Here is a 10370-nt window from a genome sequence, read left to right on the forward strand (position 1 = left end):
GTATACATTGCCTATGCTCCTGTGTGTGAGCTGTGAGGAACTACAGAATGGGAGACTGCCATTGGGAGGAGAGCACAAACAGCTGAGATGAATGCAGGAATAGCAAGTGTAATTGGTGAGATATTCTGTGTATTGTCTTGATATTTACCCAATTTTACTACTACTACTGATTGCTAAATATCGCACTTTGTTCAAATGTAATGACAGTATGAACTGTGCCTCTTGCAGTGGCTCTGCAGCTGTTCATTCAAATGGGTAAGCAGAACATTTTAAACACAGCACAAGACTGGTGATTTAATGTGGAACAAATCTTCAATGATTTTTTTTCTTTTCCTTAAAAGCAGCAACCACAACCAAACTGGTTTGTTATTTTACCAGCTGGTCACGGTACAGACCCGGTGTGGGCAAATTCCTGCCAGAAAACGTGGACCCCAACCTGTGTACACACCTGGTTTATTCCTTCACCATCATCAACCATGCTAATGAGATCATTGAGTATGAGCATGATGAGAAAAGCCTCTACAAGTCATTCATTGATCTGAAGAAGAGGTAACAATTATTCCATGGAAATTATGTGGAATTACCTCGAATATATGCAAGGTTTTTTTAAATGTTTTTTATGGATATCTAAGCTGGTTGTTTTCTTCTCTTTGTCCACGAGCAGCAGCTCCACACTGAAGACTTTGCTGTCAGTCAGAGATGAGAGCGCTGGATCTCAGTGAGTTGAATCTCTGTCTCTCTTCTTATGAAAGTCCTCCATCTGCTGACGAAGACTAGAATGACTGCAGAGAAACAATACTGTTCTTTCAAGCTGACTGTTGATTATTTATCAGTATATTATACTGTGCGAATATTGGATTTTTGTAGAGCATGTAAATAAATTGGAAAGACCTGTGCAGTGATAGTAGCAGAATTATCAAAGTATTAGTATTGGATTGGTGGGTAGTTTCCTGCATTTCAGTGGTGAGTTTTTATATCCTATATCTGCCAAGAATGCAATTCTGATAGAATTCCTCAGTATTTTTTAAATAATCCTAAACTTAACCACATTTTGATATTGAAGTCATGAAAAAATAGCTAAACATTTGCTGGTCGTAGGTCCTTAAATGTGAGTTTTTGCTGCTTTTCTGCAAATTACTGAGAAGTTTATTTATTTGTTTTTTTTTACTTTGGCTGTTACAAACTTCTGGTGTGCAGGGCTTTTAAAAAATATATTTGAAACAGTACAGAGTAAATGAAAACGAGTCATTGAAAGAAATGAATACATGTATATGTAATAATTGAAATGACTCTTTGCAATAGTCAAATGTATATGGTATATATCATTATAAAGTATCTGTTATTTTCAGCTTCAATACAAATGCAAAATACATGAAATGCAAAGTCATTATATTATCCTAAAAACAATCTCGTCATCAGGTTTTCCATCATGGTGTCTGCTCCAGCTAACCGTCAGACATTCATTCAGTCTTCTGTCAGATTCCTGAGGACTCATGGGTTTGATGGTCTGGATCTGGATTTAGGAGATGTTGGATCTCATGGAAGTCCTCTGTGGGACAAAAAGAGTCTTACTCTGCTCTGCAAGGTAAACTGAATGGAGATGATTTTTTTCCTTCAACACCTCTATGTTCAAGACTCAGTGTTAATGTTCTTGTTAACAGGAATGCTATTAATTAGGAATTAATTAGGAATTAATTTAGGAGGGCCTCTCATATTAACTTATATTATCAAACACAGGCATTGTGATTGGGTTTGATTTACAATACAGAGAAATAGTTTTGAGTTTTGCTTCACTTTGTTCTTTTACCTGATTATTACTCCTATTTATTCAAATTGATTCATACATCCAAACCCTCAAACACAGAAATGAACATTGCTTGAGTGGTTCAGATTGGGGTTAGAGGTATTCAGAGGGGACTATTTCTTCATTACTCTCATATTCAACTTGATGGCACCGAATGGCAAGGTAGTTGCCAATAAATAAGTCAATATATGGATATTTTTCTTTCTTTCATGTTTTATAAGATTTGGTCAATTTCGTCTTTATTTAGAAAGTCCCATATAATCATTCATTTTACACTTGAGATTTTAAGGTCATTGCATTAATTCACAGAAAGAAACACACTGTATTTCTTTAAAAATACTTTAAACAGAAGTCATGTTTACATCCAACACAATTAGATTTAGATTTATTTTTCATTTTTGGACTTTTTGCCTTTATTTTGTTAGTAGGTGGGAATAGAGACCAACAGGAAACAGGGAGAGAGATGAATGGCCTGCAGCATAGGACCCCTGCCAGAATCGAACCAGGGATGCTGCCTTGGTAACCACTTGGCTACCAAAGCACTCCATCCAACACAGTTTAATCTAAAATGATTAAATTTAAATTGGAAGACTGAATGAATGTCTGACAGTTAGCTGTAGCAGACACCATGATATAGAACCTGCAGTGGATGATGGAAAATATAATGAAGTATTGCTATTGAAATGTTTGGAGCAGTAGCAGATATATTGTAATGATATATACCATAAAATGATGACATACAGCTAAGAATCATTTCAATTATTACATAATCTATTCATTACTTTGTGTTGCTGAAAGGTTAGACTGTCACCAATAAAGCGGTCTGATCTGTGAGACGCCAACATTTATGATGAATCATTATGTTTGGCATGTTCCTTTCATCTTTTTATTATTCTGTCATTCAGTCTCATAATTACACAGACACCACAGACACTGCACTGAAGAGTTCAAAGTTGAAGTCTAGTGTTTTTAATAAATGTTTGATTAATCATATAAAAAGACCTTCACAATCACTGTTTTGTGTATAAAATGTGTATCAGCTGCACAAAAGTTTAAAAAAATATGCATGTATTTCCAGTTTTGTTTACTGTGGGTCACATTAGAAAAAGTCTGGGTAAAAGAAAATGTGTTTTTACCTCTCTGAACCCTCCTGTCGTCCTCCCGGGTCAAATTGACCCCATCTCTCTTTTGACTGTTCCTTCTTTCCTTCCTTCCTCCCTTCTTTCTTGAATTTTTCCTTCGTTTTTCCCCTCATTCCCTCTTTCTTTGCTCCCTCCTCCATCCATCCTTCCTTCATTGCTTCCTTCCTTTCCCTCCTCTTTTCCTTCTTCTCACCCTCCTTACTCCTTTCCTTCCTTCCTTCCTTCCTTCCTTCCTTCCTTCCTTCCTTCCTTCCTTCCTTCCTTCCTTCCTTCCTTCCTCCCTTCCTTCTCTCCTTATTTCCTTCTTCTTTTCCTCCCTTCGTTCCTCCCTTCTTTCCTCCCTCCTGTCCTTCCTTCCTTCCCTTCCTCCCTCCCTCCCTCCCTCCTTCCTCCTTTCCTTCCTTCCTTCTTCCCACCCTCCCTCCTTCCTCCTTTCTTTCCTTCCTTCCTTCCCTCCTTTCCTCCCTCCCTCCTTCCTTCCTTCCTTCCTTCCTTCCTTCCTGTCCTTCCTTGCCCTGAGGACAACCGGAGGGTTAAATGTAAGAATGGGTCAAATTCGACTCTGAACAGGATGTAAGGGTTAAAAATATGATCCTGTATTTAGCTTTATTTGTGGCAGTCAGTGGTTTGTACTCATCTCAGTGAGGTATTAAAACTATCAACTTGCAGAAATCTGAAACTTGAGTTACATAATCCATCACAATGAGCATCTCTCCTACTTTCAGTTTGGGCTCACACCCTTAAATAATAACTGTGTTAATATAGAGCCAGTCTGCAGTTACAATTACAATATCACTTTCATCACTATCACAGTTCAATCACGCATGATGTTCATGGATTATCTAACTCACTTTTAGTATTTGAAATCTGATTTTCACAGCATACTGGACTGAACTGGATACTGATAGCTGGTTGGATAGGAAATGGTTTGCAGTCATGTAAAATATAACAGGATTTCTTTGGACAGCTCATCAATGTTTAAATAATTCCTGTGGATTTTTAGGGGCTTTGGGAGGCCTATGAAGCTGAGAGTAAAGGACGCAAAGACACACGACTGATTCTCTCTGCAGCTGTGACAGCAGAAACAGATGTTACAGATAGATTTTATGAAATCTCTGAGATGTCAAAGTAAGAAACTCATCAACTCCAGGTTTAAATGTTTTATCATTAGATGATCCCATGTTCTTTAATAAAACCACTCTCTCTTATATTTATGTGTGTAGGTACCTGGACTTCATTAATGTGAAGACGTTTGGACTCCATGGTGGTCAAGACGGAGTAACAGCCCACCACACTCCACTCTACACTGAAAACACAACTAATATAGTAATGACCATTTTTTTAAATTCATGACATTTTTGTCAGAAGTATTCTGTAATATTCTAAACATAACCTGCACCACAGTAGCCAAAGTGTGTATCTAAAGTCATTTTCACAACCTGATCATTTGGCAGACACACTCCAGATCTGTGCTTTGCTAAATATCATCAATTATAATAGAATTCCCCCACAGAAGCTCAATGATTTCACTCACAACTTCTCCTTTTCTTTCCTGCCAGGATCATGTGATGCAGTATTGGATGAAGCGTGGAGCCCCAGCAGGGAAGTTGTTGCTGGGTTTCTCCACCCACGCTTACTCCTTTACACTCTCCACCACCACAGCAACAGTCGTGGGTGCTCCAGTCAGCAGTCCTGCCAGCCCGGGGCCCTTCACCCAGCAGATTGGCCTCTGGTCTTACTATGAGGTAAAGAGAGTGCATGTAGCTGCATTCAGCAGAGTTTAGACCACTATTGTATCCTCTGGTGTTTCACCTCAGCATGGAGTCAGCACAGTAGTTATTGGATTGGCATGTATCAACAGTAAAGTCTGTATAAAGTAAGAAGTTTGACATACCACAGAAAAGTGTGTTGTTAACCACCCTGCCAAATTTGAATGATATACAAAATCGCAAAAAATATATAAAATTAGGCCTCAAACTTGTGTAAAAATCAGCCTCTTTCTCTGCTCCCAAATGCTGTGGGCGTGCCCACAGAGTTCGCTGAAACCCCGTCACCTGTCAATCAAAGTCACCACCTCTACCAGAAACATGGACGCTACGTCTGAGAGCTTTCTGCTGCTAACTCAGCTGCTAACTCGGCGGCTAACTCAGCTAACTGGCTAACTGTAGTAGTAGTAGTGTGTGCGCACTGAATGTATTTATACCTCTACAGCAGATTTTAAAGCAAATCATTATTTTATGCTGCAATCTTATATTTGATGCTCTATTCTAGCATTTTATTTCTCTCTTTCTATTTTTCTGTACTTTGTTTTTATTATTAGTGTGAGGGGTGGGGGGTTAATTTTATGTTTTAATGTTTCTCAAATTGCATGTTTTTCTGTTTTATGTAAAGCACATTGAGTTGCCATTGTGTATGAAATGTGCTATATAAATAAAACTGCCTTGCCTTGCCTATTTAATGTGTTTAGAAGAAAATGTCTGAATTCACTTTACATGGTCTTTAACACAAGTGCAGTTGTTCTTGTAGTTCTTACACATACCCTTCCAACTGAAACCTCTTTACACCAAAAACTACTAGTACTACTCCTGGTCATTATGAGTATAACAGATTTTCTTATAGTATATAACACAAAATAATAATAATGATGCAGACATGTCTGTGTGTTGATATTTCTTTATCAGACATGCTCTTTCCTAAAAGGCACATCGGTTCAGTGGATTGACAGACAGGAAGTTCCCTATGCTGTCAAAGGCAATCAGTGGGTCGGTTTTGACAACCAGAGGAGCTACGATGCCAAGGTAGGTACACACCTGTGATACGTAAGAGGACACGTATTCTGATAAATGATTCTATATGTGAGTTTCATTGTCCTTCCTGTGTTCGTCTCACAGGTGGACTATCTGAGGAGGAGACAGCTGGGAGGAGCAGCTGTGTGGACTCTGGATATGGATGACTTCTCTGGACACTTCTGTGAACAGGGCAAATATCCACTCATATCACACCTGAAACATAGACTCAGTGAAGGTGAGGTTACCAAGCCATTTACATGGGAAAGAAACACCATGCATACATGTTTTAAAACAGTTACAAATTAGTCAATCAATTATTTCATATCAATGTATTATTGAATCTCTAAATGTTATTTTTCCATTTACTAATATGTCTATTATTTCATCTCACAGTTAATTTCCCTCCAATTTCTTGCTCTGAATTTTCTTACTGTTTAAGCCAGGGAACTTTGCACACTCGTATCAGGAATTTATCAATATTGTAGATTTATAAAATTGCAGATTATTGTGCACAGAGATTATTTACTATGTACTATTTTTAATTTTTTTTTAATTTTATCTTACTTTTAATTAATTGTTTATCCCTTTCACCATTATACGGCTACTATTGGGTCAGTTTTTGAATTTCTCCCTATGGTGATCAATAAAGATACCTTACTGTACCTTACCTAACCTTACCTTACCTTACCTTACTTTACCTTACCTTACTTTACTTTACCTTAATCTGATGGTAGCCTTTTCAGAACTCTACTGTTCATCAGATTACAGTCTTTATATTTCTTAGTGTGGCACTCTGGTTCTATGTCCTCAGACTGAACAAAGAGAATAATGATAACTGTGAAGTGTGAAGTGTGAACCTTAAAAAGGACCAATTACAGTAAATAACTGGTAACTCATCACTAACACAACTAGGGGGCGACTGTGGCTCAGGAAGTAGAGTGGTCATCCACCAACAGTGTATGAATACGGAGCCAAAATGGTGACCGTTGAGGGTGAGAAGTGGCCATAGTTTCACACTCATACTGTGCCCTTAGTACCCATAGTGCACTGCATTTTTCCATACTTCTCAGTGTGAATGTTTTAGTACAGAGGAAGAGATCTGAGACACAGCATGATATTTGATCAAGTTCATCCAGAGCCACATAACACTGACAGAAGACACAGATGATTTTCAGTCGTACAGTTAAACAGACCTCCATGTGTAAAATTGGTGGAGTGCCCCTTTCAAATATATCTTTCAATATTAAACACTTTCATCAGTAGAATTCTTTTCTTTTCTAGACTGGACACCACATAGAACAACTCCTGCTTTGTCTCTTCCCACAAGCTCCTCCTCTACCTCTGAAAGCACACATCCCACACACAAAGTTTTCACCACGACAGAACCGGACCACAGCTGCTTCCAGAACATCACTGTGGTGTATCCTGTCAGCGGCTTCTGCACACACAGAGGAGACGGACTGTACCTAAGATCAGACAGTCCAAAGACTTTCTACAGATGTGTGCAAAGGAGGACGTACGTGACAAGGTGCCACACTGGAACAGGGCATAGCAATGGAGTGCAGGTTACACCATCTAATGATTTAGTTTTAGTGAGTCTTATATTAACCACTCTGTTCCATTTGTTACGTTACTTTATTTATGGTAATTAAAGCTCCTAGTTAAATAAGAAAGAAAAACATTGTAAGAAACGATACAGGTTGTGCTAGTGTATAAACGAAGAATAGCACAAATCACTGCTGACATCAGAGATCGTGCTGGAGACATTTTTGAAGTTGAGTTTCATTTTTTCATCTTGTACACAACAGAGTGAGTCTCTATCAAGTTTTTAAAGAAAGGTTTTGAACAAATGAAAAGGTGTGAATGAGGTCTGTAGAGGTCTGTAAAAAATCACATTTAAGGTCAAAATAGCACTTTCTTGGTGTGACCTACTGTACAAAAAGGTTAAAGAGGAAACACTGAAGAAGAAGAACCTCCAAATTAGCACAGCACCTCAATAAATGTACATCACCAACAGGATGTACAATGATCAATGATGCCACCTAAAGGTGACTTCAAAATCTACATCAATGGTCTCCAACCCTGCTCTTGAACAGCTACTGCCCTGCATGTTTTAGGTATCACCCCACTCTACAACACACGTGATTCTGATAATGAGCTTGTTATCAAGCAGCTGAAGCTTGTCAAGGTCTTGATAACGAGTTAATTATCTAGGAGCAGGTTTAGTGACCACTGATCTACATGATGTTAGGTTTGAAGAAGCTTAATGTGGTGACCGAGTGGTGTCCTTTGTGTATCACTGTATCATACTACGATAGTATGATTAAATTATGTGCCCAAAGAATGAGGTCAGCTGACTACCTGTATATACTAAATGACCAGATTATTCCATCAATGGATTTTTTTCTTCCCTGATGGCACAGGCAAGATGACAATGTCAGGATTCATTGGGCTCAAATAGTGAAAGAGTGGTTCAGGGAACATGAGATCATTTTCACACATGGATTGTCCACCACACAGTCCACACCTTAACTCCATAGAAAATGTTTGGGATGTGCTGGAGATGGCTTTGCGCAGTGGTCCGACTCGCCCATCATCAATACAAGATCTTGGTGAAAAATGAATGCAACACTGGACGGAAATAAATCTTGTGACATTGCAGAAGCTTATTGAAACAACGCCACAGTGAATGTGTGCCGTAATGACTACATTCTGTATTACCTGGGGCTCAGTCTCACTTTTTTAACCTCACAGATCAAGTTTGAGAACATGGGGTCTGGATGCTCACAAAATGAACCATTCCAGGATTTGGTATGACCTTTCTATGTACATATAAGCTTTACATAAGAAAAATTGACAAATGTAACCCTTATGGGGCCCACTTGGACATGCTGACTGGGCCTCAAAGCTACTAAAAGTCATCAAGTCATGTTAATGGAATAAAAAATTCCAAAATGATCAGTGGCACAGTTATTAGAGGGCCTGAATTTGAAAGATTGAGACCATAGTGGCTCTAACTGACTTAATATTTCACAAAAGTTCACACTTCTTGAATGGAAATCGTTGGAGCATGTACTGTAATGACTGTAAGTGGTTAGTTTTATGCCTGTATGGTACCTCTTTGTTATCCTCACTTATCTCATTATCTAATGTGTCCCAGGTGGTTTACAGGTGTCTATACTATTGTTTATGTAAATGTAAATTTATAATCTAAAAATATATCTTTTAAATCTGTACTTAAAACCTACGTTCTTCTTTCTGCTTATGTTGATTTTACTTGAGTTAAAATCATTTGGATAAATTTGAATATATTTATGTCAAATTGTCTTTTTGATTTGTTTATTTATTTTTCAGGAACTAATGAGGCTTCTGTAAAGGAAGGTGTATTTGTTGATCCCTCCCTGATGTCCCATTGTGTCCAAGTTCCACTATTAGAGCTAAAAATCAAATATTAACAAAAAACAGAGAGCCTACTTGATGTTAAAACCAGATCTGCATGTATACTTTGTAATTAATGCAATTTTTCCAGGTTCAGAGAATAAATCCTTAAGTCTTTGATGATCTTCTAATTTTTCCTGTAGAGGCACCAATTTTGACTTCCTTCATTTTCAGTGTTTTTGTGTAGTTTGGTTGCTTTGCTTCTGGAGATGGTGAGGCTCTCTCAGGTCAGTACCTGCTGGTGTTCATACTGTTGGAAAGCTTGGCACGGAGCAAAAGCCTCCATCCTCCATAGGTCCCACGTATAATAATGTAATGCCTCCACCTCGTGCCAAATGAATTTAACAACAACTGGCCAGCCTTACGTTGCGCGTGTCATGAACCAAACCAATCGAACAATACACAAGTGCCCCAAACTGTGACAAGCGTAAAAAACAGGACAGATATTTTTAAATGAACTGTTCCAGTGTTCCACCCTTACTACCTATATAAATGTCACCAAAAACATTTTCTGTTCATGTTAACTAAATATCTTTTTTAAAACTTTTTATTTGTAGACATTATTCACATTTGAAGTACAGAAACTGAAAAAAGCTAAACAAAACAACAAACAGAAACACAGGAAGACAACTTTACAATAGGCCTATTCAACCACAGGCAGGAAATACTGTAGTCAAAACCCTCCTCAGAACAGGATAGGACACATACTCAATCAAACACTTTATAAATAGGCCAGCACCCAATGTGACAGGCACCTAAGTGTTCTTAATAGCAGCACTAAATGAAGCATAACTTGATTTTGAATCTGTTAAGGAATGGAAACTGTTTAGTGTTTTGATTGCATACCTAAAAGAGACCAGTGAAACAGATGTACACTCACTGGTCTCTTTAATAGGTACACTTGTACAATCTAATTCAATCCAATACAACAACACTGCAATACATTCTACTTTTATGAAGTTTATACATTTTCAGTTTTTGTTAACATTATCAAAATGTGATAATTTTACTTTATGTTTATTATTGAGGTCATAGTGGGTGATTTTGGTGTGTTATGATGACTGAATGGTGTTCCTAATATTTTGTCCACTCCATTAGGAACACCAGAGCTACCCCATGGCTTTCAGAGGAGCTTACTTATCTTTCACAGGGGAAATTTGCAAGTAAGGTTCCTTGTTTTTAATGGACATATTTGTA

General features: G+C 37.9%; 1 pseudogene; it reads left to right on the forward strand.

Moving 5' to 3' along the window:
* The first annotated feature begins 200 nt into the window (after window positions 1-200).
* LOC128354963 (acidic mammalian chitinase-like) lies at window positions 201-6551 on the forward strand (annotated as a pseudogene).
* The last annotated feature ends 3819 nt before the right edge of the window (window positions 6552-10370 follow it).

The sequence above is a fragment of the Scomber japonicus genome, chromosome 3 (assembly GCF_027409825.1).
Source record: "Scomber japonicus isolate fScoJap1 chromosome 3, fScoJap1.pri, whole genome shotgun sequence".
In the NCBI taxonomy this organism is placed as follows: Eukaryota; Metazoa; Chordata; class Actinopteri; order Scombriformes; family Scombridae; genus Scomber; species Scomber japonicus.